The sequence below is a fragment of the Sus scrofa genome, chromosome 12 (genome assembly GCF_000003025.6).
Source record: "Sus scrofa isolate TJ Tabasco breed Duroc chromosome 12, Sscrofa11.1, whole genome shotgun sequence".
NCBI classification, from domain to species: domain Eukaryota; kingdom Metazoa; phylum Chordata; class Mammalia; order Artiodactyla; family Suidae; genus Sus; species Sus scrofa.
In genome coordinates, this window is record NC_010454.4 from 59,688,454 (window position 1) to 59,715,363 (window position 26,910).

The 26,910-nt window shown below is 49.1% G+C and overlaps 1 protein-coding gene across 2 annotated transcripts in view; it reads right to left on the bottom strand.

Annotated features, from left to right (window-relative positions):
- SPECC1 (sperm antigen with calponin homology and coiled-coil domains 1) overlaps positions 1-17,149 on the bottom strand; it is a 238,825-nt gene extending 221,676 nt beyond the window's left edge. For both annotated transcript variants that reach the window (XM_021066294.1, XM_021066299.1), the window contains exon 1: positions 17,079-17,149. The gene's annotated coding sequence lies outside the window, so the exon portion shown is untranslated. The remainder of the gene's footprint in view (positions 1-17,078) is intronic.

Sequence of the window (26,910 nt, forward strand, 5' to 3'; positions counted from 1 at the left end):
TAACTTTCCGCCTAAAGCAACTAGAGAGAGAAGAACAGACAAGACCTAAAGTTAGCAGAAAGAAAGAAATCATAAAGATCAGAGCAGAAATAAATGAAATAGAAATGAAGAAAACCATAGAAAAGATCAATGAAACTAAAAGCTGTTTCTTTGAAAAGCTCCACAAAATTGATAAACCCTTAGCCAGACTCACCAAAAAAAAAAAAAAAAAAAAAAAAAAAAGAGAGAGAGAGAGAGGACTTAATACAATTAGAAATGAAAAAGGAGAAGATGCAACGGATATTACAGAAATATAAAGGATCATAAGAGACTACTACAGGCAACTATATGCCAATAAAATGGACAACCTAGAAGAAATGGACAAATTCTTAGAAAAGTACAATTTTCTAAGACTAAACCAATATGAAGTAGAAAAGACAAATGGCCAATCACAAGTACTGAAATTGAAACTGTGATTTAAAAACTTCCAACAAACAAAAGTCCAGGACCAGATGGCTTCACAGGGAAATTCTTTTTTTAATTTTTATTGACTGATTGATTGATTGATTGATTGATTTGCTTTTAAGGGCCACCCCTGCAGCATATGGAGGTTCCCAGGCTAGGGGTCTAATTGGAGCTACAGCTGCTGGCCTGCACCACAGCCACTGCAATGCCAGATCCAAGCTGTGTCTGTAACCTACACAACAGCTCATGGCAATGCCAGATCCTTAACCCACTGAGCGAGGCCAGGGATTGAACCCACAACCTCATGGTTCCTGGTCGGATTTGTTTCCACTGCACCATGATGGGAACTCCGGCACAGGCACATTCTACCAAACATTTAGAGAAGAGTTAACACCTATCCTTCTAAAACTGTTCCAAAAATTTGCAGAGAAAGGAACACTCCAAAACTCATTCTATGAGGCCACCATCACCCTGACACCAAAACCAGACAAAGATACCACACAAAAAAAAGAAAATTATAGGCCAATATCACTGATGAACATAGATGCAAAAATCCTCAACAAACTACTACCAAATGAATCTGACAATACATTAAAAGGATTACACCATGATCAAGTGGGATTTATCCCAGGGACGGAAGGATTTTTCAATATCAGCAAATCAATCAGTGTAATACATCACACTAACAAACTGAAGAATAAAAACCATATGATCCTCTCAATAGATGTAGAAAAATCCTTTGAAAAAAATCCAACACCCATTTCTGATTAAAAAAAAAAAAAACTCCAGAAAGTGGGCACAGAGGGAGCCTACCTCAACATAATAAAGGCCATATATGACCAACCCACAGCTAACATCATTCTCAATGGTGAAAAGCTGAATGAATTCCTGTGAAGATCAGGAACAAGACAAGCATGTTCACTCTCGCCATTACTATTCAACATAGTTTTGGAAGTCCTAGCCATGGCAATCCCCAGAGAAGAGAAAGAAATAAAAGGAATCCAAATTGGAAAGGAAGAGTAGAACTATCACTGTTTGCAGATGACATGACACTATAGCTAGAAAATCCTAAAGACTCTACCAGAAAACTGTTAGAGCTCATCCATGAATTTGTTAAAGTTGCAGGATACAAAATTAACACACAGAAATTGAATTCATTTCTATATCCTAACAATGAAAGATCAGAAGGAGAAATTAGGGAAACAATCCCATTTACCATCACATCAAAAAGAAAAAAATACCTAGGAATAAACCTACCTAAAGAGACAAAAGACTGTACTCTGAAAACTATAAGACACTGATGAAAGAAATCAAAGATGACATAAACAGATGGAAATCCATGCTCTTGGTTTGAAAGAATCAATATTGTCAAAAAGTCTATACTACTCAAGGCAATCTACAAATTCAATGCAATCCCTATCTAATTACCAAGGACAATTTTCACAGAACTGAAACAAAATATTTTAAAGTTTGTTTGGAAGCACAAAAGACCCAGAATAGCCAAAGCCATCCTGAGAAAGAAAAATGGAGCTGGAGAAATCAGACTACCTGACTTCAGACTATACTACAAAGCTACAGCCACCAAAACCATATGGTACTGGCACAAAAAAAGAAATATAGATCAGTGGAACAGGATAGAGAGCCCAGAATTAAACCCACACATCTTCAATCAAGTAATCTATGATAAAGGAGATAAGAATATACAATGGAGAAAAGACAGCCTGTTCAATAAATGGTGCTGGGAAAACTGGACAGCCACATGAAAATTAGAAGGAAATTAGAACACTCCCTAACACCATACACAAAAATAAACTCCAAATGGATTAAATACCTAGATATAAGACCAGACACTATAATACTCTTAGAGGAAAACATAGGCCAGATACTCTCTGACATAAACCACAGCAATATCTTCTCAGATCCACCTCTTAGAGTCATGACACTAAGAGCAAAAATAAGCAAATGGGACCTAATTGAACTTAAAAGTTTCTGGACAGCAAAGGAAACCCTACACAAAACAAAAAGACAACCCACAGAATACGAGAAAATATTTGCAAATGAAGAGCCTGATGAAGGATTAATCTCCAAATTTATAAATACTTCCTGCAGCTCATTACCAAAAAAAATCAAAAAATGGTCAGAAGATCTAAACAGATAATTCTCCAAAGAAGACATACAGATGGCAAAAAACACATGAAAAGATGTTCAACGTCACAAATTCTTAGAGAAATGCAAATCAAAACCACTACGAGCTACCACCTACGCCAGCCAGAATGGCCATCATCAAAAAGTCTACAAACAGGAGTTCCTGTTGTGGCTCAGCGGAAATGAATCTGACTGGCATCCACGAGGATGCAGGTTCCATCCCTGGCATTGTTCAGTGGGTTAAGCATCCTGTGTTGCTGTGGCTGTGGTGTAGGCCAGCGGCTACAGCTGCAATTCAACCCCTAACCTGGGAACCTCCATATGCTGTGGGTGTGGCCCTAAAAAGACAAAAACGAGAAAAGTCTACAAACAATAAATGCTGGAGAGGGTGTGGAGAAAAGGGAACACTATTACACTGTTGGTGGGATTGTAAATTGGTAGAACTGCTATGGAAAACAGAATGGAAAGTCCTCAAAAAACTAAAATTAGAATTACCATTTGATCTAGCAGTCCACTCCTGGGCATTTATCCAGAGAAAAGTACAACTCAAAAAGATCCATGTACTCCGATGTTCACTGCAACACTATATACAACAGCCAAGACATGGAAACTACCTGAATACCCACCGGCAAAGGGGTGGATCAAGAAGATGTGGTACACAGACACAATGGAATATTACTCAGCCATTAAAAGGAACGAAATACTGGCATTTGCAGCCACATGGGTGGACCTAGAAATGATCGTGTGAAGTGAAGTCGATCAGACAGGGAGACACCAACATCATGTGCTCTCACTTCCATGTGGAATCTGAAAAAAGGACACAATGAACTTCTTTGCAGAACAGATCCAGAGCACAGATGTTGCAAAACCTGTGGTTTCCAAAGGAGACGGGTTGGGGTCGGGGGATGGGCTGGGGGCGTGGGATGGACATGCTGTAAAATTGGGCTATGATGATCATTGTACAACTAAAAAGGTAGTAAAATTCACTGCGTTGGGGGAAAAAGGAAATAACGAGCAGAGGTTTGCTGGAGGAACAAAAAGGTGAGAAGGTCAGCCCCAGGCAGGGAGACCCCACACCCTGGAGGTGGGCCCAGGCCGGCTCCCCAGGACTGACCAAGCCCAGAGTCAAGGCCAATAAGGGTTTTCAGTCTCTCAAGGGGATGTCGTAGCGTTCGCCCTTTATTGCGTACGTAATGGATTCGACTCGCATAGGTCTTAATATTAAGGCACTCTCGAGTTCCCAGAATAAGACCTACTCGGAAAAGTTTTTAACTGAAAATGCGAAAGTTCTTTAAATCCTACTGAATTCATTTTGCGATTTTACTGGGGATATTTGCATATATCCATATGTAATCTCAGTGTCTGGTTTCCTTGTGTGGGCTTGCACTGTTCTGTATCAGCATTATTCTAACTTTGTGAAAGGAACTTTCCGTAGTTTCTTCTTTTCTGACGCATATTAGCAGCCTGGGAGTTGTCACCGCCGACCTTTGGTCATTCAAGCACTGGTGACTCTTGCGAGTTCCCGTCATGGCACAGTGGTTAATGAATCCGACTAGCAACCATGAGGTTGCCGGTTCGATCCCTGGCCTTGCTCAGTGGGTTAAGGATCCGGCGTTGCCATGAGCTATGGTGTAGGTTGCAGACGCGGCTGGGATTCCGCGTTGCTGTGGCTCTGGCGTAGTCCAGTGGCCATAGCTCCGATTAGACTCCTAGCCTGGGAACCTTCATGTGCCACGGGAGTGGCCCAAGAAATGGCAAAAAGACAAAAAAAAAAAAGCACCGGTGACTCTGCGTGTGGAATTTCCACTCAGTCTCTCTCTCGTCATTCCCGCTGCCCACTTTTTGGCTGGTTACCGCCCCACTCGATCTGCCACAAGCCCCCCTTCCTAGCCACTCCCTGGTTTTGGCTCTTTGGAGCAAAAACTCCCACCTTGTGGATTTTGCAGGTAAAGGACAGAAAGGCCCTGCCCGTCTTGCCTGAATCCCCTCCCTCCGTGTTTGCAACGCCTCCTTCTTACAGAAAGTCTCACCTAAGATGCCCAGCCCACATCTCAGTGGCCACCTCTGGCCCCGCCCGTCCTGGCCTGTAAACCTCCCCTGGTCCCCCCAGCCGAGCCCGACGGGACAACAGCCCAAAGACTGCACATGGCCTCCTCCGTCTCTAGGATCTCAGCACAGGCGCACAGCAGGCCCTTGCCACGGAGTCAGCGGGTGAATGCTATAACCTTGCACCTTAGAAAATACAGCAGAAGGAAGGCAGCGTTCAGTTGACAAACTCTAGTCTGTGGGTCAAATCTGGACCAAGTGACTGGACCACATCCCTCAGGTGTTGTCTGCGGCTGCTCATGAGCTGTAAGGGCGGCAGCTGAGGGGTTGTGGGAGATTGGACGACCCTGAAAAACTAAAACATTTACTCGTTGGCTCTCTATAGAAAAAGGTTTTAGACACCTGGGTTGGAATCTCCATTTATATGCAGACTCCACGAAGGCATGGATTTTTTTTTTCAATAATGCACCAAAATAAGAAGCATCCCGAATGGGTTGAAACGGTTGCGTTACTGCCGCTAAAAGAGGGCGGGCGATGCAGTCTGGTTTCTGTTCCTGCGCTGACACTCGCTGGGTGTGAGGAGGGCAGCAGCCACACTGCTCTCGGCTCCACGTCTACTGCGGCCCGCGGTCAAGCGCATTAACGCCTTCCTGAACGCTATTTGCCACCACGCCTGCTTCTCTTCAGGGTCCCGCTCCAGACACAGCAGGGGCTGCTCGAAGACTCCAGACACCGCACCACCAGCAAGGTCAGGAGGGGCAGTGAGGCCAGCGGCGTGGAGAGGAGCCCACCACTCCAGCATCTAGTCAACACCGAAACAGAGTCCCCGCCCCCCTCGAGAAAGGCCAGAAACCCGGATTTTGAGGTGAAATGACCTGATTCATAAAGTGTTGTCAATCAAGAAACACAGGCGTTTATCTTGGGATCTGGGGGCACCCTGGTTGTTTTGATTAGAGAAGTAAGGATTTCTATTCAATAAAGATACCAGCAGCAAAGTAAACGGACACATAACATCAGGAGAAACTATTCACACTGCTTAAAATCAACAAATGGCCAATGTCTAAAATAGCGTGGTCAGAAATCCCAAATGAAAAATGGGGAAAGAATATGAACAGGCAACTTCTGTTAAAGGAAACACCAGATAAAAAGCAGCTGTAGGACTTCCCGTGTGGCTCACAACATAACTACTCGGCGTTGCTTCTACAGTGGCTGTGGCTCGACCCCTGGCCTGGGAACTTCCATATGCCACAGGTGCGGCCACTTGTTTAAAAAAAAAAAAAAAAAAAAAGCAGCTGTAAAGAGCCTCTCAAACTCAGTAGTAACCAAAGAAATGTAAATACACAAAGAGTGAGACTGCAGAGTTCCCTGGTGGCTCAGCAGGTTAAGGGTTGTTGGTGCTATGGCTCGGGGTCGAGCCCTGGCCCAGGAACATCTGAATGCCAAGGGTGCAGCCAAAAAAAGAAAAAAAGAGAGAGAGAGAGAGACTGCTAAAAATCCGAAAGCTGGACAATGCCAAGTGTCTGCAGAGCTCAGGGTCCTGGGCATCCCATGCACTGTGGGATGAAGGACGCTGAGCCTCTCTGCAGAGCCACGGTGGTACTTGGTCCTACTACGCACAGGCACACAGGATGCGCGGGCAACCCTGCTCTTGGCCCAAATCCCAGAGAGCTCCAGGAGTCCATGTGGGCCAAGTACAAGGGGTTCCTCCAGCACTGTGTGCTGTGCCGGGCACAGCCATCAACGTGGGCGTCCATCACCAGGGGAGAGGGAGGCAGGATGTGGTGACACACACACCAGATCGTCACCTAGCAACGGGGATGAGTCACGAAGACACGGTGGAGAGTGACCGCGCCAAGAAGAGCTATGACACCTTTTATGTAAATTACAGATACACGCACACACAGCAGTAGGCATTCTTAAGAAAACACACAAGAAAGACGCATGTATTAAACGCATTGAAATACTTGGCCTTGGGGGTGGGGCGAGATGGGAGTGGAGCACACACAAGAAAAAGGAATGGATGATGAACAAACCAACAAAAACATGAACAAGCAGACGAGAGAGGGGCTTACCTCGAGCAGCCATGACAAAGTGCTGAGAATGAGAATACGATTAATTCGGAGCTTCCTGGTGGTGCAGTAGGCTAAGGATCCTGCGTTGTCACGGCTGCGGCCCAGGTTCCAGCAGTGGCACCTGTTCGATCCCTGGCTTGGGAACTTTTACATGCCTCAGGCGAGGCCAAAAAAAAAAAGATTAATTCAGTGCCCGTCACAGAGGGCTGAAAACATGGGAACATGGGGGCCAGGAAGAGACACTTAAAAGAGTCTGCAATCTAAGTCCGCGCGCAGCTTCCCTGACCTCCGAAAGCCTTTCAAACCAAAACCTTTCATTACGCCTTCTGCCGCTCAGGAAGTCAGAGCTCAGACGGACAACCCAGGCCGTCATGCCCGCCTGGAACTTTCCATCACCAGCCTGAGCACAGAGCAAAAAGTAGCAGCACTGAACATGGAGCAGGCTGGGGAGGAGGCGGCACGAACAGACCCCACCGTGAGCGTGTCAGCTGCCAGGAGGCGCTGGGTCTACAGCCTCGTGTGACCTGCCACTTGGCCCTCGGGGAATTCTCGGTCTCGTGGGAGATTCCGCTTAAACCCAAAGGGAAGCGACACAAGCCACGGCACGGGAAGAAGTAAGCGGTGCCCCAGGACCGGGGCCACGACCAGAGCTGGGGGAGCAGAGCCTGCCACGGGCGGGGTGGCCAGGAGGGTCTGTGAACCGCCGTGTCACAGTGAGCCGGGAGCCCTGCAGCGACCGCAGGCCGGCCGGAAAACCAGCAGCTTATCCCCGAGCTCTGCCCCCGGGTCCCCCCATCGGGGCTGCCTGGCTTCTTCCAAAGTCAGGAAGGTCTGGACCCATCGCTGCATCTTATACTCAAAGGATGCTGCGCCGCCCCAGGAGGCCAAAAGCACCTGGAGAGCCGGCCGGGAGAAGTCACTTCCAGGTAGGGGCCATCTTTTCTTCTAGAAAATGAGGGACATGCTACCCAAAAGGGTTCACACAGCAGGCCTGAGCCGGCTCTTCCTGAAAGGCCTGCTTCGCCAGGCCGGCCCCGGGCTGGCATCTGGGAACTCGGATTTGGGCTCCTGACCCTCGTAGGACTGATAAGAGAGGCTCCTGTTGCTTCTAAAGTGTTTGCACAAACACGGCGGTTTACGCTGAAGCCCTGCTTTCCCGTGGGAGTCTGAGGGTGGGTCCCGTGTGACCAGCCCTAGGAGAAGCCCTGGCGCCCAGTCCCGGAGAGGGTCCTGGTGGACTCGTCACCATGGGACTCCCCTGGGAAGGGGCTCTGGGCGGCCCGCACCTGCTCCCCTGACCTTGGCCCCACGGGCTCTCCCTTTGCTGATGTGGCCTGTATCCCTTCCCTGTAACGAGGCACAGCCCCTAGGATGACACTCTGCTGAGGGCTCCTGGTGGATCATTGAATCTGGGGTGGCCTTGGGGACCCCCGACCTGGAAATAAATTCAAGATAAAAGATAAAATCGGAGACGGGACCAGAACGAAGTCTTCCAGGTCCTCTGGAATTCCTTGCAATGACAAACGTTTTTAAACCACTAAATCAATAAGGACCTGGGAAAGAAGACACAGGGCCGCAGGCCACCTCAAACTCTGAGACGTTTCTGGAAGGCGGAGCGCTCGCAGGCTGGACAGACTGAGAGGCCCAGTACAAGCTCGGGAGGCGGCCACGGTGCAGGGGAAATGGCACGAGGCTCCGAAGCAGCGGGAAGAAAGAGGGGCAGGGATGCCGTCCGACAAGAGGATGAGCTGGTCACTGCAGGTGGGCGGTGGACCCTTCCCCACACTGAGCGCCACCCCCACCCCACCAGCCCCTCGCCCGGACCCCGCCTCCGCCCAGCTGCACCTCACAGCTCTGCAGCCAGCGGCAGAGGCGGCAGGCAGCCAGGAAAACTGGCATCCTCAGGCCCAAAGCCGGCACACCAAGGAAGCCAGCCGCCCCGTGGAGCTCTTCCTGTGGCTCAATGGGATGGGTAGCTTCTTGGCAGCACTGGGACGAAAGTTCGATCCCCAGCCCGGCACAGGGGGTTGAGCATCCAGTGTTGCCACAGCTTCAGCTTAGGTCACAACTGCGGCTTGGCTCTGATCCCTGGCCCGGGAACTCCATGTGCCTCAAGGTGGCCAAAAAAAAGGACAAAAAAAGGAAGTTGCCCGAGTTTTCATTCACCATCGCAGAACAGGGGACACCAAATCCACAGGACAGCAAAGATCCAAGTGGCTTAAGGATCCAGCAGTGTAGGTCAAAACCGCAGCTCAGATGTGATCCTTGGCCTGGAACTCCAGGGCCACAGGCAGCCAAAAAAGAAAAGAAATCGAATTCCTATTTGCTTGTATTTGCATAAAGGGTCGGGAGGGACATGTAAGAAACCAGTAACAGTGCTCGCTTGCTCGTGGGGAGGGAGGACTGAGTGGGGAGGGGGGGAGACTCACAGCCTTTATTTATTCATCTTTTTGGCTGCACCTGTGACATGTAGAAATTCCCGGCCAGGGACTGAACCCCTGCCACAGCAGTGACAACACTGGCTCCTTAACCACTAGGCCACCAGGGAACTCCTAATCACAGATTTTAATAGAGTACAATTTTTTATATCTTGTGTATTCTAAAAATTACATTTAAAAAAGTAGAAACCTTAAAAATTGAATATATGATTTTTAAAAAACCATTTAAAACACTCAACAGATGGACTGAAGAGTTGATGGGACAAAGTTAAACACAATTAGTGGACTCTCTCTGAATAGGGTCCACAAAGATAAAGAGACAGAACATTTGAGAGAAAAACGAAGAAGCAGGAGAGATAAGTTAGCAAATTCTAATACCCACTGGATAGTCATTCCAGAAGCAGAAGATAAAGAGAACAGAGCAGGCAAGGAAGTACTCAAAACTGCCCCCGTGACAAAGAAACGCATTAGTCTACAGAATGAAAGGGGCCACCGAGAACTGAGCAGGATGGAGAAGAGACCCACCCGAGACGAACGGCGGTGAGATCTAGGAACCCCAGGGAAAAAGAAAGACTTGTAGCACTTCAGAGAAATCAACAGACTTTCTCCCAAAGACCTGGGCTCAGATGGCATAAACTTAGCATCCGCATCAGATGCCGATGGATAATGGAGAATTATCTTCAAAACTCAGAGGGCTTTAACCTAGGATCCTATACCCAGTCAAGAGTATGCATGTGGAAAAGCAAACTTTTAAAATATTCTTCGACCTGTGAGGGCTCAGAAAGTTTGCCACCTACAGAATCTCTCGGTGGCGGGGGGCTGGGGGGGAATTGACTTGAGGACGCGTTCAATCAAAACAAATGATGAATCCCAAAAAGGAGGAGAAAACCAAGAGCCAAAACAACCAATGATGGGCAGATAATCAGTGAAACGTGCAACTGGTGATACAAAACATACAAACCCCAAATCTCATATATACAGATTACCTTTCAACATCAAGGGAGAAAAAGGTTTAGATATGTGTGAAAACTTATAGGATAACAAAAGAGCTCGGTTTCACCTATCAGGGAAATCCAAATTAAAACGACGACGTGATTCCCACACAGAATGAGTAAAATAAAGAAGAGAACAATTACCAAGAGTGGACAAGGATGTAACAGCAACCGCACATGCTTCTCGGGCACGTACATGACTGCAGTTACTGCTGAAAACTGGCAGAATCTACTAAAACGAAACATATGCACACCCATGACCAAGCCATTCCCTCTTAGACTCATGCTCCACAGAGCTGCACACATCCATTCAGCAAAGGCACCTGCCAGGTGTTCCCAGCAGCGCCATTCACGATGGCCCCAAACTGCAAACCACCCAAATCTGGTCAGGGTGATACATACAAACAATGGAATTTCTACTGCAAGGGGAGTGGGCAAACCACAGCCACACTCAAGAACAGGTGCTAATCAGGTTGGCGGGGGAGGGATGGACAGGGGTTGGGATCAGCACGTGCACACGGAGGCCTAGGGAATGACCGGCCAGCGGGGACTGCTGCAGAGCACAGAGAACTCTACCCAATATTCTGCGATCATGTATGTGGGAAAAGAATCTGAACGAGAGTGGATGTGTGTGCGGGGGTAACTGAATCCCTCTGTTGCACAGAAGAAATTATCACCACTTTGTACATCAAGCAGACCTCAATAAAACTTAAAAAAATGGAAAAAAAAAAAGAACAGGCACAAGTCACACAAATGCAATGCTGGTGGAAAGCAGCTAAATCAAAGAGTACGTGCTGTACGATTCTACTGCCACAAAGTAGAGAAATGGTCAAAACTAGTCTCAGAGACGGCAGCGGCAGTCACCCTTGGGGGTGAGCTGCTCAAGGTCAGATTCTGGAGTGCTGGAAAGGGGGTTTCTTGTTCTGCGGGCTGGCTGCATGTGCAGACAGTTGGTCAAAATTCATCAAGCCATCAGACGATGCTACACCACGATAGAAAATTGCCGCCGAATTGAAGGGTTGCTACCCCAAGCAGAGCGGGAATAATATCTATAACTTCCATGTTTTGAGAGCGAGAAAGTGGAACAAGGAAACCTCAGCTGATCCAACAAAAAGTAGGAAAGGGATGGAGCCTCGCAGGAAGTAAGCACAAGAAATAGACAACATAAAACAAGACAGCGGCAATAGACATCGTGAGTCAAGCACACCTGGGTTAAAGGCACCTGTTGAAAGATCCGGATTTCATACCCATTAGGATGCTTACTATTAAAAAAACAAGCAGGAGTTCCCGTCGTGGCGCAGTGGTTAACGAATCCGACTAGGAACCATGAGGTTGCGGGTTCGGTCCCTGCCCTTGCTCAGTGGGTTAATGATCCGGCGTTGCCGTGAGCTGTGGTGTAGGTTGCAGACTTGGCTCGGATCCTGCGTTGCTGTGGCTCTGGCGTAGGCCGGTGGCTACGGCTCCGATTCAACCCCTAGCCTGGGAACCTCCATATGCCGCGGGAGTGGCCCAAGAAATAGCAACAACAACAACAACAAAAGACAAAAAGACAAAAGACAAAAACAAACAAACAAACAAAGAGAAAACAGCAAGTGTTGGAAAGGACAAGGAGGAACGGGAATCCCTGTAGACTACCGGGGGAATGGAAAACGGTACAGCTGCTGGGGGAACACTATGGCAGTACCTCAAAAAATCACAAACAAAACAACCATACGATCTAGAAATTCCACTCCTGGGTAATTACCCAAAAGCCTTAAAGGCAGAATCTGGGAAGGCATATTCGTAGCAGCATTATTCAGAATAGCTCCAACGTGGGGCGCTCCCTTCGTGGCTCAGCGGTTAACAAACCCGACAAGGACCCATGAGGTTGCGGGTTTGTTCCCTGGCCGCGCTCAGGGGGTTAAGGATCCGGCGTGGCTATGAGCTGCTGTGTAGGTCACAGATGCCGTTTGGATCTGGAGTTGCTGAGTTGCTGTGGCTGTGATGTAGGCTGGCAGCTGTAGCTCCGTTTAGACCCCTAGCCTGGGAACCTCCATATGCCACGGGTGTGGCCCTAAAAAGCAAAAACCAAACAAACAAACAAAACAAAACAAAAAAAAAGAAGAAGAAGAACAGCTTCAATGTGGAAGCAACTGAGAGATAAAATGATACAAAGTGGAGTTCCCTTGTGGCTCAGTGGGTTAAGGATCCAGTGTTGTCCCTGCTGAGGAGCAGGTTCAGTCCCTGGCCTGGGAACTTTCACATGCTGGGGCACAGCCAAAAAAAAAAAAGATAAAAATGATGCCATGTGGTCGACCCACAAAATGGCATAGTAACCAGCCTTAAAAAGGAAGAGCCTTCTGAGGCTCCTCACAACGTGGACTGACCCAGAGGACGGTTTGCTGAGCGAAATAAGCCAGTCACAGAAGCACAAACACTGCATGAGGCACTTCTATGGGGTCCCGAGAACAGGCAGTTTCATGGAGACAGGAAGCACCACTGCTGATCCGGGAGCTGGTGGGGGGGGGGGTGTATTCGCTGCTTAATGGGGACAGAGTTTCTGGTTTGCAGATGCAGAAGTTCCAGAGACTGGTTACACAACAACGTGAACATACTTAATACTCGTGAACTGTACACTTAAGAATGATTAAGATCGTACGTTTTATGATATATGCATTCCACCACCACTTTTCAAAAAAGACAAACAGTAATAACACAAAATCTCGACATGAGCGCATCACAAGCAGTACCACCTAAAACAAAGCACAGAAAATTGAAAATAAAGGAAAAGATATGCCCGATAAAAGCTACCAGAAATAAAGCAGCTGTGGCAATATTAATGTCAGATAAAACAGAATTAAAAACGAACAAAAAATAAGATGACTACTTTATTTCCAGAAGGTACAATTCACCAAAGATAGAAGAATTACGAACCTTAAGCATCTAAAAACAAAGCTTCAAAAGTACAATGCAGGAGTTCCCGTCGTGGCACAGTGGTTAACAAATCCGACTAGGGACCATGAGGTTGTGGGTTCGGTCCCTGCCCTTGCTCAGTGGGTTAACGATCCGGCGTTGCCATGAGCTGTGGTGTAGGTTGCAGACGCGGCTCGGATCCTGCGTTGCTGTGGCTCTGGCGTAGGCTGGTGGCTACAGCTCTGATTCGACCCCTAGCCTGGGAACCTCCACTTGCCGCGGGAGCGGCCCAAGAAATGGCAAAAAGACAAAAAAAAAAAAGTGCAATGCAAACATATATATATGCACACACGTTGCCTATGGGTGCCCTATAAATATATACAATATTGCAAAAACTAATAAAAAAAAAACCCTCAAGGAATCACAGTGGAAGGCTTTAACTCTCAGAATCAATAGGTCAAACAGAAAAAATACGTTAAGGGTACAGAAAATATAAACTATGACTAATAAATTTGAGACAAATATTTAACTTTGCACAAGGAAAAAAATCATTCAACTTGACATTTCATTAGACTACAAATTAATTTCTGTTTTTCACCTTCATCTCCAAGCAAGAGGACAGAATTGAAGTCCAAAACCTTCCAGCTACAAAACATCTTTTTAAAATGTTGGGAAAAAATAGATAAATAACTTTGGAATCAATGGATTAGAGAAACCTGGTGGACCTAAATTCAAGAATGTGGGCAAAATAAAGGCATGTCCAGATATTACAGGAACAGAAAACGTACGAACAGTAACAGAACTTCTAAAGAATGGACTTCAGGGAGGAGGAAAGTAAGGAGCATCTGGAACCAGGAAAGAAGAATTAAGACGATGCCAATGGGGGGCCCGACTATGCTGTTGGTGGGAATGTAAATTGGTGCAGCCCCTGTGGAAAACAGTAGGGAGACTCCTCAGAAAAAAAAAAATAAAATTAGCATTTGATCCAGCAGTCCCACGCCTGGGCATCTATCCAGAGAAAACCATGACTCGAAAAGATCCATGCACTCCAATGTTCACTGCAACACTATATACAACAGCCAAGACATGGAAACTACCTGAATACCCACCGACAGAGGGGTGGATCAAGAAGATGTGATACACAGACACAATGGAATATTACTCAGCCATTAAAAGGAACGAAATACTGGCATTTGCAGCCACATGGATGGACCTAGAAATGATCATGCGAAGTGAAGTCGGTCAGACAGGGAGACACCAACATCATGTGCTCTCACTTCCATGTGGAATCTGAAAAAAGGACACAATGAACTTCTTTGCAGAACAGATCCTGAGTCACAGACTTTGCAAAACCTGTGGTTTCCAAAGGAGACGGGTTGGGGTTGGAGGATGGGCTGGGGGCGTGGGATGGACATGCTGTAAAATTGGGTTGTGATGGTCATTGTACAACTATAAATGCAGTAAAATTAATTGAGTTAAAAAATAACAAATGTTTAAAGAGACAATGTAAGTGGGTAGAAAAAATCTAATAAATATTGACCTAGAAAATGATAATAATAACAGCCACAGCAATAAGATCGAATTTGAAGGGTTAGAGTATAAAACAGAGCTAAGGGCAAAGGAGAGGTGACAGGAATTGGCAGTCCTTGCCTTGATGAGGAGAAAGACTGAGTGAGCCCATAAATGATCGAATCTTTCCATTCAGAAGGCTGGCACTTGACTAAAAGAAACTCATATTGAGTAGAAAGAAAAGGAACAGAAATAAGTGCCATAGAAAAACTAAAATCAATAGAATTAAGCAATAAATCCAATGGTTCTTTGAAAAGACAAATAAAATCAGCAAGCAAGCATTAATCAAGCCTAACCAGTCAAAAAAGAAAAGGCACACACACACACACACACACACATGCACACACAAGTACAAACAAGGAAGAGAGAACACCAAAGATGTGGAGGTCGATTTTTCCTGCAACAGAATACTAGTTACAACATTACACTAACATATATTAAATTTCAGTAATGTTAATGATTTTCTAGGAATATATAAAGTGTGAGATTGACTTTAAAGAGATAGAAAACCTGAGAAAAGTCAACAATTGTGGGAAAAAAACAGACAGTTAATTACTGATACCTCCAAAAGCACCCCAAACCAAAACAAAACCACCAGCAGCCCAGTCTGTAGTCAGGTTCTGCCACACTTCAAGGAACAGATCATTCTTCTGTTCCAGAGCATAGAAAATGATGGCAGGTCTCCCCACTTCATCAGGGAGGGCAGCATAGCCTTGAATATGAGCTCAGGCAAAATGCGAGGAGGGTGGAACAAATAGAGGCCAAGCTCACTTATAAACACAGACGCCCAAATCCTACATAAAAAACGTTCGCTAATTGAATCTATCAAACAACCCAAATGTGCACTTTAAATTATCCTAGGATTTTAGAGTCAGAGAAGCTAGCAGTATAATCACCTCCGTTAACAAGATTAAGGAAAAAAACTACACGGTCCCGTCAACACGGTCCTTTAAAAACGCACTTGGGGGAGAGGGGCTCAACAAAATGGAAACGTAATCTGATAAAGAAGATACTTAGTGAGGATACACGGGAGCATCCCCCTAAAAGCAAGTCCAAGACTATTTAACCTTAATAATCAACACTGCCGGAGTTCCCGTCCTGGCGCAGTGGTTAACGAATCGGACTAGGAACCATGAGGTTGCGGGTTCGGTCCCTGCCCTTGCTCAGTGGGTTAACGATCCGGCCTTGCAGTGAGCTGTGGTGTAGGTTGCAGACGCGGCTCGGACCCCGCGTTGCTGTGGCTCTGGCGTAGGCTGGTGGCTACAGCTCCGATTCGACCCCTAGCCTGGGAACCTCCATATGCCGCGGGAGCGGCCCAAAGAAATAGCAAAGACAAAAACAAACAAACAAACAAAAAAAAAACACTGCCGATCGAAGATGAGAAAGTGCAAAGGTTAGAGCATCTGCTGTTTCTTAACAGAAGAGAAAACTGTCTACGGACAACAGACACACAAAACAACGGGAACCCTATTAAAACGTATAGAGCTCAATCTGGAGGCTTCAGATCTAGTTTTGGGCACCAAATTGCACTTGCTTATTTTGAGAGTTGATCCTGTGAAACTATTTTCTGTAAAGGAAGGCATCAGGATTGACAGGCTTTGCTCCCCCCTACCCCACCCCCCGGTTCCCCATCTTAAGTAAAACGACAGCTTGTTTGAAACTAGATAACAAAATTCTTCTGAAACCAAAATTCGCTCCCGAGGACTGAGTTGTGACGACTCAATGGCACTTTTATCTGCTGCCTGCAGCGACCGCAGTTGCTCAAGGATAAGCATGTCAAGCAGCCCGAAAAATTCTGCCGATAGAGGGCAAGGGAGAGCAGCTTCCCCGGAACGCGTTTTTCTAACCGTACACCGCTTATTATATAAACTTACCTGCTGGCAAATGCAGAGCGCACAAAAGAAAAATAAGATATGCAGGCTCCAACTTGCTTAAAAAAAAAAAAAAAAGGCATAAAAAACTCACTGTGCTCCCAGGATGCGCAGGGAGGAGGCGTCCCCGCGGCGTTCCTGACCGGCGGCGCATCCCGGGCCATCGGGCATCCAAACGGCGCCAGGGCTCCAGGTGCGCCGCGCAGCCCCCTCCCCCAGCGCAACGGCGCCCACGGCCCCGCAAAGCCCGGATCCCACCGGCCACGCGGGCCCCGCCACGCAGCACCCCGGACAGCTCCAGCGGGGCCGCCGGGACCTGGCCAGGGGTCCGCAGGTCCGGGCCCGGGGCCGCAGCACCGGCCGCCGTCTTGCGCGACGGACAACCTCGGCCCGGGAGGGAGGCCGGCCACCTGCCGCGCCACCTGCGACACGGGTCCCGCCGCCCGGACTGGGCGGGCAGGACGCCGCCCCTGTGAGGGGCAGCCCGGCGCCCCGCACCCGGACCCCGCGTCCGGAACCTGGATCCGCACCCCGGACCTGGACCCGCACCCTGCAAAGACGACACGGCCGAGGCGCGAGAACCCCGCAGCTGGCGCGGCCCCTACTCACCGGCCCGCTCGGCTCCGCAGCCCGCAGCCCGCAGCCGCCGCGGCTCCCGCGCTCCCTCGCGGACTCCCCGAGGGGCTCCGGACGCCGAGCGCCGCCCCGAGGCGCCTGCAGGGGGCGCGCGCGCGCGCCGCGCGGGGCAGCCTGGGAGATGTGGTCCCGCGGTTCTGCGTCGCCAGCCGCCCACGGGTACCTGCGCAGCTCCGCGTGATACCCGGACCGCAGAGCTCGGTACCCGGGCGGCCCAGCATGGTACCCGACCAGCAGCTTCAGCGCCGCCTGGGGACCTGGTGGGAACGCAAACGCTCCCTCCCACCGAAGCTACGCAGGGTTTGCTGTATTGAGAACTGCATTTTGCACGCCCTTCCCGTGCGTCTGAGGTTCCCTCAAGTTTGAGAACCGCTGTACACCTCCCCCCATCTCAGCTGTGGCATCGGTTACACGCACATGGTCACACACCTGTCTTCTCCCGGGTGCGCTGCCGGCCCACACCTCCTCCCTCGCTCCAGCCCTCATGGCTCAGTGTCCACCCAGCATCTCCTCTAGGATGCCTCTGAGACACTCAGCCTCAACAGGATCAACACCAAACTCGGGATCCTCTCTGCCCTCCTCTGGTTCTGCTCCAGTGCGCCCGGTGTCCACTGCATGTATCACCCGGGAAGTCACTTAAGACCTTGGTGGGAGCTTGCAGGGTCGGCAGGACAGACTCATCCTTGGCCGAGGGAAGGAGGATGGGACGGAGGGAGGAAGGGCACAGGGAGGTACCAACCCCTCAGGACGTGAGGGGAGGGGAAGGACAGGTGCTGGTTACCGGGCTCCCTGGCAGCTGCTGAGGGAGGGTTGTTTAAAGACGCTTAAGTACTTATGAAAAGAACCCAGTTGAGAAGGCGGGGCAGACTACACAGGAGAGAAAAAGGCATCTCACACCCGGTGACTCCTGAAAAGCTGTATATGTGGGAGGGGGCAGGGGAAACCCCAGGCACACGTGGAGGGATGAGGCGGAACTAGAGGTTCCTGGGGGCCACTTGCCCCACCCCCACCCAGGAGGACTTGGCCGTGTCTGGACACAATGCGGTCGTCACACTTGGGGTGCCACCGCCATCTAGTGGGTGGAGGCCAGAGGTGCAATCACGGGCCGGGGCCCCCAACAAAGAAGCATCCCGCAGACTGGAGGTTTTGATGGAGTCAGAGATTCACTTATCTTATTGGAATAATTGAAAAGCCAAGCTGGAGAGGAGCTTGCGGTTAGAGAAGAGGATGGTCAGGTGAGGATGTGGGATGGACGTGGGGGGAGCAGAGGCAGGGTCACTGAGTGCCTTTATATCCATTGTGCAGACGGTGGGGGAGGAGTGGAGAGAATGAGACACCAAGGCCATGCCCCTGGACGTGGAAACCCGCTACACACACAGCCGGGCCCTTAGCCGCTCTGAGTGAACGTGACCAGTGAGTGAGAGAGCAGAGAGAGACCGGGGAAGCGCAGATACAAGCGCAGGGCAGGCGTGGGCTGGCCCCTTAGCGAAGAGCCGACCCAGGTGGCCTCAGGGGTGCCCAGGGGGGTCCGTGCTCCCATGGAGGCAGAAGTGGAGAAGTGGAGCGAGTCAGAGTGTATGAGGATAAAGAGGGATCTGCAGGTGGTGGAACAGACGTTCCAGAGGATTCTAGGTCGACGCGGGCTGGGTTTGGGAGGTGGGTTTGCAGAGGGGAGGAGGGGAGAGAAGGGCGCTAGATCCAGAGCCAGAAATAGGGGGTTGGGGACACGGGGGAAGGCTCGGGTCTTGGAAGGTCACTGATGGAAACAGGGATGGAAAAAAGAAGACAGAGCCTCAGGACCAGAGAATTCACCGCCTTCGGCAGGTGGGCTGAGAAGACATCCGGCCTGGCCTCTGATCACGCCCTGCGGCAGCAGAGAGCCTAACCCTGAAAAGCTTGCCTTGGCTACAGTAAATTCCTAACAAAAAAATCTAATTCATGCCTGGAATATACTTTTTTAAATTGGGGCTTGATCCTGTTTGCTAATACTTTTCAGATTTTTTACTTCCGTATCTAAAAATGAGACTGGACTCTAATTTTCTTTCTGATGTCTAATATTGTTTGGTTTTCAGAATCAAGGTTATGCTCACCTCCTAAAACACTTGGAAGCTTTGTTCTTGGCTTTTACTCTGGAACAACTGGAATAGCATTACATCTTTCTGTTCTCTGCGGTTTGATCACTGTTCAGGTCCAAACGTGTGGGCCCCATGCTTTCCTCGGGGAGAACAATTCTTCGATAACTTCATTTCTTCTGTGGTAATTTCACAATTTAGAAATTGAAAACCCTTGTAGAAGTAATTTTGATCAACTCAAAACAAATTATCCAGTTCACGAGCATTTCCATGAAGCGGAGCAAGGCAGTCTCTTGGGAACTTTTTTTTTTTTTTTTTTTTTTTTTTGTCTTTTTTTGTTGTTGTTGTTGTTATTTCTTGGGCCGCTCCCGCGGCATATGGAGGTTCCCAGGCTAGGGGTCGAATCGGAGCTGTAGCCACCGGCCTACGCCAGAGCCACAGCAACTCGGGATCCGAGCCGCGTCTGCAACCTACACCACAGCTCAGGGCAATGCCGGATCGTTAACCCACTGAGCAAGGGCAGGGATCGAACCCGCAACCTCATGGTTCCTAGTCGGATTCGTTAACCACTGCGCCACGACGGGAACTCCTCTTGGGAACTTTTTAATTTTCCTCTGATTTCTCATTTTGTATATATATACACCGTGTGCGCGCGTGTGTGTGTGTGTGTGTGTGTGTGTGTGTGTGTGTGTGTGTGTGTATACACCTTTTTTTGTCTTTTGTCTTTTGAGGGCTGCACCCATAGCATAGGGAGGTTCTCAGGCTAGGGGTCCAATCAGAGCTGTAGACCCCGGCCTACACCACAGCCACAGCAACGGGGGATCTGAACCACGTCTGTGACCTACACCACAGCTCACGACAATACCGGATCCTTAACCCACTGAGCAAGGCCAGAGATCAAACCCAAAACCTCATGGATCCTCGTCGGGTTCGTTAACCACTGAGCCACGATGGGAACTCCTCGTTTTGTATATTTTTGCTTTCTTGATTATGTTACAGTTTAAAATTATGTTTTTCTTTTCAAAGAACCAGCTCTTAGATTTATGTTTTAGTTCTGCCATTTTGGTTGCTATTGTTTCCTAATCATTGATTTCTGCTTTTATTTTTATTAGTTCCCTTTTCGGCTTTCTTTAGGGGTATTTCTGTTGCTCTCTTTCTAAGCTCTTGAATTAGATGCTTAAGTTTTCAGTTCTTTTAGTAAATGTGTTTCAGACTCAGCCTTTAGACGCAGATTTGCACTACTTTAGATATAACCCATACTTTCTGATGTGTGGTATCTCCATGATTGCAACTTTGTAAATGTTTTTAAGTTTTGGTTTTGACTTGACTTTGACCTAGCGTGTTTCAGTCGAAGTACAGGTGACTTGCAATATTATGTAAGTTTCATGTGTGCAACACAGTGATTTGATATTTTTTATATACAAATTCACCACCACCGATGCAAGGTTTTTTCGTTTGAAGAGAGTGTGAGAGTTTTTAAAATTCCAAGTGGTGGGGTCTTTTGTTTCTGATTTTGTTGTTAATGTTTAGTTTTATTTCATTTGCGATAGGGGATCAGAAGCCAGAGTTGCCTGCACTACTTTGTCCGTTTAAATATTTGAGGGTTTCCCTGTGGGCTCTATAGGGTCCATTTCTGTGCATGTTTTATGAGCACTCAAGGGGAAAGCATAGTATCTGTTCTCTCCTGCAGGTTTTTATGTGTATTAATGAGCTATAACGTCACATTGCGTTGCATAGGTCTCCCTTAGCCTTAGCTGTAGCTTGCCCTGATAGAATCTGAGAGAAGTACATTAAAATCCCTCACCACCGTGATGTTTCTTATTTCTCTGGAATCTCGCTTTACAAATGGTGACGCTATGCTATTTGTGCACAAATATCCCTCTTCTATTATTGAACATCTTAACCTTTGCCCTGACTTTGACCTTGTCTGCTGTTATGCGGCTCCTGATGAATTTTGTTTGCTTTAGCCCAGTTTATCCTTTTTTTTTTTTTGTCTTTTTAGGGCCACACCCACAGCATATGGAGGTTCCCAGGATAGGGGTTGAATTGCAGCTGTAGCCGCTGGCCTACGCCACAGCCACAGTCGCACTAGATCCGAGACGCATCTGCGACCTACATCACAGCTCATGGCAACGCCAGATCCTTAACCCACTGAGCAAGGCCAGGGATTGAACCTGCGTCCTCATGGATCCTAGTCAGATTCGTTTCCGCTGCTTGATGACAGAAACTCCGGAATACTCTATTTCTTCAGACTGTTTCTGGGGACTCCCTGCTCTGAACAATGAAACCCCGTGCTTTTTCTCTTTTTTCTTTACCCTTTCTCCTTCTCTGCTCTCAGTGGCAAACAATTTTAACTTTTCTGCTTGCTTTTTGCTTTAAATATTTAGATGCACCTCTATTACTTGATGTTTTAATCAAGTTTAAATGAGATATTTCCATCTCTAGCTATAGCAGATGAAGAAATTGTGATCTTGTGTGTGTGTGTGTGTGTGTGTGTGTGTGTGTGTTTAATTTTCAGGGCGGCACCTGCAGCATATGGAGGTTCCCAGGCTAGGGGTCCAATCAGAGCTACAGCTGCCAGCCTACACCTCAGCCACAGCAACTCAGATCCAAGCCACATCTTTGACGTACACCACAGCGCATGGCAACGCCAGATCTTTAACCCAAGGAGTGAGGCCAGGGATCCAACCTGCAACCTCCTGGTTCCTAGTTGGATTTGTTTCTGCTCTGAGATGACGGGAACTCCTGCTGCCTTTATTCTGAAAACAGTTTGGCTGGTAGAGTTCCCGCTGTGGCCCAGTGGGTGAAGGACCTGGTGCTGCTGCAGCTATGGTGTAGGTCACAGCTCCAGCACAGATTCAGTCCCTTGCCCGGGAACTTCCACATGCCACTGGTGCAGCCATAAAAGAAGACAAAGCAAAATGGTTTGAGAGACTATAAAATTCTTGGGGAGCTTTAGGTACGTCTTCGCTGTCTCCTAGCCCTGAATCTTGCTGTAGTGAAGCCTGAAACCAGGCTGATTTGTCTTTCCTTATATGTGAGGTAATTGCCTTGCTGCCCCAAGAATTACTTCCCTGTGAAATCCATAAACTTCACCGCTATACATTCGGGAATCATCCTTCTGGGCCTGTACGTCCTGGGACACAGTGCATTGACTCTGTGGATTCCACTCTTCTTCTTGTCTGGTCATTCTTCTTAAATCTTTAAATATTTGCTTCTAATGCTTTTCTTCGGTCTGATTCCTGGGTGCCGGAAGGCCCTGTTCCCGTTGTTCCTGGAAGGTAGTTTACGTAACAAGGCCTGCTCTCACCTTGGGAGTACACGTGGGGGGCTGTTCTCCAGACACCCAGCTTCTCCTGTTTGATTGTCAGCCCTGCACCGGTTTTTGGAATGACCCCTGTCACCCAGCTTTCTGAAAGATGGGGTTTCTGTTTCTGTCTCGTACGCCTCGTTACTCTTGGGTCATTTCTGAAGGGCAGCTGGAAAGATCCCACTTTATTTCGCCATGTCTGAGCCAGATCCATTTTCACTCTTTTTCACCCGCGTTAGGGGACTGCATCGTTGATCATCCAAGCCAGATGCTGTGATCGTGAGAGAGGGGAGAGTAACATGGGACTTGCATTGCATTTTTAAAAATTTATTAATTCATTAATTTATTTATTTATTGTCTTTTTGCCTTTTCTAGGGCGAGGTTCCCAGGCTAGGGGTCTAATCGGAGCTGTAGCCACCGGCCTAACACCACAGCCACACCAGATCTGAGCCATGTCTGCGACCTACACCACAGCTCATGGCAACGCTGGATCCTTAACCCACTGAGTGAGGCCAGGGATTGAACCCACAGCCTCATGGATCCTAGTCAGGTTCGTTAACCACTGTGCCACGACGGGACCTCCCCCCGGGACTCGAACTGTAAACTGGGATCGTCGCTGGGAAAGCCGGAGGGTGGCTGCCCTGCCCGTGGGAGGCTTCTCTGTTGCCTCTCAGGTCTGCAGTTTCTATTCGCAGGCTGGTCTCAGCAGGACAGCCTCGCCCTCTCACTGCCCAGCACGGTGACGGTTCCCTACACCGGCCCTGCAGGACCCCCGGTCCGGACAGGTGTTGGCTGGCATATTAAAGGTAGCAAAGAGCCAGTCTGGCTCAGCTTAGTCCCCGGTGCATCCACTTCCCAGAATGGGCTACCGGACACCCCACCCCGCTGGGCAGGGGTCCACGGCAGTTCGTCTCCCCCCTCCTTCAGGACCCCCGCTGGGCACAGCCACCCACCGCTCTGCAGGCAGTTTCAGCTCCCGTGGCCCTCGGGTCGCACTCCCAACCTTCTCCGCCGGATTCCAGACCCCGCCAGCTGCCCAGCGGCTTCAGACCAGCACCCGCGCTGTGTCTCTGCCCCACCTCCAGTCTGGGGAGACACCTGCGGTGTCTTGGAGCCTGATTACATACTTAATTTTTGTTATTTTTATATTTCTTTTTCTTTTTTTTTTTTTTTTTTTTTTTTGTCTTTTTGCTATTTCTTTGGGCCACTCCCGTGGCATATGGAGGTTCCCAGGCTAGGGGTCTAATCGGAGCTGTAGCCACTGGCCTATGCCAGAGCCACAGCAACACAGGATCCGAGCCGCGTCTGCAACCTACACCACAGCCCACGGCAAAGCCGGATCGTTAACCCACCGAGCAAGGGCAGGGACCGAACCCGCAACCTCATGGTTCCTAGTCGGATTCGTTAACCACTGCGCCACGACGGGAACTCCTATTTTTATATTTCTTTGCCATATGTCAGAGAGGAGTTTACAAGGCTATGTGAACTAGAAAGGTATGTGTGATTTCTACTTTGGGAAATAGTCCATTCATCAATGTAAGGCCTCCAAGGAAAAAAAAAAAAGCAACAATCCGGCTCACCCCAATGCAATAAAATCAGAAATTCACCCCAACCTGAGGTTCCACGTTCGCCAAGTCAGGCAGGAAAAAGAAATCAGCATGAATATGACCCAACATCTATAAAAATGCCCTGCGCATGAGCGTTTTCCACCAAAGCCCAGGGAGGCTGACAAAGGGAAATGTACCACCGCGCGTGAACTTAGTTGAAAATAAGAAAAGCCCTAAAAATAAAGGCCTCAAGTTTTCAACTCCAGAAGCTAGAGGGATAGAAATGGAAGAAAATGATGAATGTGAGGAGAGGCAGAGGGCCCTGCTGTAAACTACAGCCTTTAGTTAGTAATAACACATCGATATGAGCTTGGCAGTTTTAACGCATGTACCGACATTATGGCAAGATGTTAAGAAGAGAGGAAATTGGGGGTGAGGGTGGGTGAGGGGTGGGCACTGTATATTTTCACCCCCTATTTTTTATCAACCTAAAAAATCAGTTTTTAAAAACCTCCCCCAGGCAAATAAGGTCTGTTCACTCTAAAAGTTAAGTAAGTGATAATAAAGGCAGGAAATGTTTGACTTGGTCAATAAAATAAAACACCGGTTCTGCGAGGAGACCAATCAAAAGAGCAAGCACTGGCAAGCTCAAACCTCCACCCGCTCAGCAGGGCCTGGAGAAGGCCATCCGGAGCTGGATCGGCTTGCGTCTCCACTCAAGGTCCCGCGGCCCTTGGCTTCCGGGAAATCCTACTTTTTGCCCACCCTCTCCGCAAAAAGCTATTTCCTGGAGTCCCCCGGAGGCTCAGCGGGTTAAGGATCCGGTGTTGGCATGGCTGTGGCTCAAGTTACAGCTGTGGCGCCGGTCCGTCCTTCCCTCCCCGTCCTCAGCCTCAGCGCTGGCCCTCCTCTGTACACCCGCGTCCAGATGCCATGGGTGACCGTCCCGCTCGGTCCTCCCCGATCTCTGCCGTCCCCTCAGGTCCCTGCTCCCTGCCAGCTCATCTCCAACAGCGTCCGAGCCTCATGCTATTCCTCCCGGCTGAGAAATGCTCTTTTAACCTCACCCTCCGTCCAGCTACTGCCCACCTGTTCATTTCCGTTCCCGGAAAACGTGCTCAGAAGCCCTGTCTGAGGTGCTGACGCTGTGTCTCTCCTCCCCGGCTCCTGTGAGCTCCCTCCCGTCAGACCTCTGTCCCAGGCTCTGGTCTAGGTCACCAAAGACACCCCCCCCCCGCCACGCCGACACCCAAGGCCCCATTTCAGCTCTCCAGCCTCCCTGAACTTGCAGCAGCATCTGAGCCAGCCCACCCCTCCTTCCTCCTGGAAACGCTTTTCCAGCGCCCTCTCCTGACGCCCTGCTCCTTCAGGCAGGACCTCCGCAGTCTCCTTTGCTGGTTCTTCCTCATCTTCCTGCCCTCTTGACCCTGGAGTGCCCCGGGGATGTGGTCCTCAGCCGTCTCTGCACCTGCCCCGTCCTGAGCTCACCCTGGCTCCGGGCTTTCAATGCCGTCTCTATATTTTCTTCTCCCGCTGGGAGTCCGCTGGACCCCACACTCACGTCCAGCTCCAATCATGAGCATCTCAAACGCCGCGTGCTCAAAAGTTAACCCTCACATTTCTCCTCAAACGTGCTTTCCCTGAAGTCTTCCTCGTCTTCGTCTGAGGTCCAATCTACCCTGCAGACAAAAAAAAGGCTGAAATCATCCAAGACTCTTCTCTCTCCCACACACATCCAATCTTTCTGCACATCCTGTTGGCCCAATTGTTAAATCTATGCTGAATGTGACGAACTCTCGCCATCTACTCTGTGGCCACCTGGTCCAAGCCACCTTCCCCTCTCACCTGGGTCGTGGCACCTCCCCCCCCCCCGCCCACTGGTGTCTGGGCATGTGTTCTCGCTGCATGTCTGCTTACCCTAAAGTAAATGGAGGACCCCGAGGGGTCCTTCTATAACACAAATCAGATCACAGCACTGCTCTGCTTGGGCCCCTGCAGTGACTCCCTGTTTTAACCTCATTCCGGTGAAAAGCCGGAGCCCTCCCAGTGGCCTCCATGATCTGCCTGCCTGTTATTTACCTCCAGGGTCTTTCCCCTGCTCACCCTCCTGCAGGCACGCCCCCGTCCCTTCTGTTCCTTGAAAGCCAGACTCGGCTTCAGCTTCGGAGGCTTTGCATTTGCGGTTCCCTCTTCTGGAATGCTTTTCCAGACGGTCGCATGACTCTCTCTTCCCACTTCCTTCAGGCCTTTTCTCAAATGTCACTTCCTGGGAAGCTGCAACCCCACCCCTTTGGCAGCCCGGGCGCTAGAATGTGACTTGGTGTCACCAAGCAGGATCCTCTGGGTCCTTCCCAGGATAGACCCCCCCCACCCATGTCCTCTGCCTGCCTTTCATCTGCAGAAAATCGTCGTCAAAGAATAAACAATCGGAAAAGTGAAAATATGTAGAAAGAAAGGAGAACAGTCAAACAGGAAAAAATAATAGTTTAGCCCTTCCACAAAGCCAAGGACAGTTAGCTCCTCCTCGAGGACTACAGGTAACACTGTGAGCCTGCCTTTTGAGCAGTTTTGCAGAGACCGAGCCCCCACCAGGTGGAAGCAATTAATTGTGTGCGGACCACCCGCAGGCAGACCCCAGACCAGTCGGAACCGGAAGGTTGATGATGCTAATTCCCAGTGACCTCACCACCCACCAATCAGGAGAAGGTCCGCGCGCTGACCACGCCCTGCTCCTTGACCAGGAAAAGTCACCTCACTGCCCCTCCCAGGGGAGCACAGTTTTGAGGGCACTAGCCCGCCGTGGCCCCCTTTGCCTGGCAGAGCAATAAAACTGTTGTTTTCTAATGACCCCAAACTCGGTCTCTGGGGTTCAGTTC